The following is a 3468-nucleotide window of genomic DNA, read 5'->3' as shown; positions in this document are numbered from 1 at the left end:
TTTTTTATTTAACAATTTCAACACCAACCTGCCTTATTCACCATTCTACCAAACTAGACCAAAACAGCAGCAAAACAACATCTAAACTCTACCAGAAAAACTACATCAGAACTGGTAAAAAAAACTCTACCAGCAAAACTACACCAAACTCTACGAAAATTGCACCTAACTATAACAAAACAGAGGCAAAACGACACTTAGATTCTACCAAAAACTAAACCAAAGAAGAAGAAAAAAAGCCTGTGGCACAAAGGCAACAAAAGTGCACCATAACGAGATAAAAAAAAATTGAACCAAAATTCGATACTAAACTGCACCAAACGTGGTCCAAAAATGAAAACAAATTTGGTTCAAATTTACTTCATTAACAATGGAAATACATTATAATGAAACTTGCTAATCATACCAATTCCTAAAACATAAGAACATTAACCAAACTTAATACAATTTCACTCTAAGCTTGAAACTTTCCCCTCTAAGATAGATGCATAATTCAAATCTGTCAATTTAGCCATATCATTCACCGTCTAATTCTTTAACATGTTCCATTCTTGACAAGGGCATCCAACGACTTTTTTAACTGTGTATAAACATTGTCACATGAAGTGAAAAGTTTTTTTATTATCTTGCCATTCCAATAACAACCATTCGTCTCATAGCGACAACATTTATAGAACCTACGACCACAATGTCGCAGTCGTAAAAAATTGGCAACCATTCTGCAATGACATACGGGGGATCTCCTTAATCACGACAAGAAGCAGAAGAATATTCAAACATTTGAAGGAAACTAATTTGATTTGAAATTAGTGTTGAAATTGTTAAATAAAAAAAGAAGGAAGAAGAAAGAGCTATTATGGCGATCAATATCCATGGGTCTTTTAATTGGGTTCTGGGTTGTGAGCACTGGAATGGGTCGGAGTGGGTAAAGAGAAATTAAATGATTTGGGGTTTAATTTATCCAATAATAAAATGCCACGTAATAAATAGTAATAAATATATATATTTAAAATGGGGTGTTAGTTTTAAGGGTAGAAATTGGCCAAAAAGGTGGACTGAGGGGTATTTTTAACCTAATAGGTGGATGAAGGGTATATTTAAATCTTTTCAAATAGTTCAAGGGTATTTTTGGCCCTTTTTCATATTTTTAAAATTGCTTTGTTATGAGTTAGAGTCAATGGTCTTTTAGAAACAACTGCTTTACTTTCCCGCGACAAGGTTTGTGTACATGCTATTCTCTCCAAACTCCATCTATTGGGATTACATTGGGTATGTTATTGCATAGTTACAATGTTTTACTTTAAGTGGGTTCTTTTTTGGGAAATTGGAAAGAATGTCCCACTTCTTGCACTCAAATGGACTTTGCTTAGGAACGGTTAGGAATGGCAATGGGCCAGAGTGGGTGCAGGGTGGTTTTATCATAACCTACAAAAATTTCAATTTGCTCCGCCCCGTCTTGCGTGACTTTTTTCTTTGGTTTCAACTCGTCCCGCATAAATACACTTTTCTCCACATAAATATTTGTTTTCTTTTTTCTACTTTATTATTTACCTATGGTATTACTTTCCTTTCTAATAATTTAAAGTTAAAAATAATGTGGAGAACAATAAATTAAATTAGATGAATTTTAAAGATTATTTGAGTTATAAATGACTAATTCTACAAGGGTAGTAGTGTTAGAATTAAAATCTTAGATTTCAAAGAAGATATGGATATATAATCAACAGATGTCCAAGCTTTGGTATCATATTGCCTTCTTTAGTAATTTTCTTTTAGTGGTCATTTAAACTTCAGATGAATTTTTCTTTAACCCACATTATTTATGTTGATTATCACAAAATTTAAATAAGACACTGAAATATTAGTTGTACATTATTCGAAGTCAATTAAGGAAAACATATTTTAATTATTATTGCTGAATGTTGATTAATAATATATTTAAATTGTTTGAAATATAAATTCAAAAGGGAGTTCAAGTGGGTCTTGCTAGTGCCCAGATTGTGGTGCCAGCAAAATAAATGTTGAAATTTCAACAAATTGTTTCTAACCCGCAACAGCCCCGCCTTACTTGAATTTAAAAATATTTGTTAGTATCTGTCCCTCACCCCCTCCGCCCTGCCACGCATGGAAGCTCACCCACCCTGCTCCACATAGGCTAAAAATTGCTCGTATCTGCCCTACACCGCCCCATTGCAATCCTTACGAATGGTTAATTTCTCTCAGTGGGCTCTTATCCCAGATTCAACCCAATGCTCCACCCGGTGAGGGGAGTGGGGGACGGATCAATAGTCACTTTTTACACTAGTAGTAAAAGATTAGCCATTAGGAGTGTACATCGGTTGGTTCATTCTGATTTTATGTATTATGATTTGGTTTATCAATTTTCTATTTGTGAAAACGCTAAATTGATAATCAAATCAATAAGACATTTATTGTCGGTTTCTGATTTTTGGTCCATGATTAAAAATTTAAACAATAAGAAAAATGTGCATGTACACGATGTTCATCAAATAGAAATACTAGCAAGAATAGAAGTGCAATAAATTTTTTATATTGATAACTTTTGTTTAAGAAAAAATTATTCAAATTTCTTTGAAAGACTTATGCAATAAATTACGAAAATAACATAATCGATTATCTTTGTCATAATCAAGTTTAAAATTGAGAAAAGAGAACGTAATGCTAATTTGTGTCGAGAAAAGAGATGTTACAATAGTGAGTTAGAGAGATTAGTTTGTGTTGCATACAACTAAAAGTAATAATAAAATTCAAAAAATAAGGTTGATAAAATGTTAAAGTGTCTGTTATATAATTTGGAGTAAATTAATAATTTTAATATAATCTTATTGGGTTATCGATTTCATCATTAATGAAAATTATAAAACTGGAAATCAAATCGATAACCCAATGAAAAGTTTACAAAATTTATTTTAAAACCATTAATTTAATAACCTATCGATAAATCAATAATATTTTTTGGTTTGATTTATCGATAAATTGGTTTTTGCACATCCCTATTAGCCACCATCTAACAATTAATCAACATTTAGCCATTCTTTTTATGAATTGTTTTTGGATAAAAAAGACCCTACCTAAAACACGAAAACACTCCATGCTAAAGTTTGAAGTTTTTTAAGTAAAACCCTGGCATACTATGATAGAGTTGAAATATTCTCTTCAAGTGAAACTTCAATATATCGTGCTAGAGTTCAAACACTTTACATAGTTAGTAATTTTATAATTTTTTTTGGTAATAATAGGTATTTATATGTATAAGCTTAAGCATCTATTACATTAGGGATACTAGTGTTGCCAAACTTGACTAAATTAATACAAGTCACTAAGGACACTTGTTTAGTAATAGTGTGTCCTACTAAATCTTCTGCCAGACATTGGGTTACCATAGTAGGAGTACAACATATTACAAGGTTATCATTAGTACTACAAGTTCTTGCTTGATTTGTCAAA

This window comes from Solanum tuberosum, unplaced genomic scaffold (assembly GCF_000226075.1).
Source record: "Solanum tuberosum cultivar DM 1-3 516 R44 unplaced genomic scaffold, SolTub_3.0 scf00003, whole genome shotgun sequence".
Classification (NCBI taxonomy): Eukaryota; Viridiplantae; Streptophyta; class Magnoliopsida; order Solanales; family Solanaceae; genus Solanum; species Solanum tuberosum.
Note: the sequence above shows the minus strand (reverse complement) of the source record.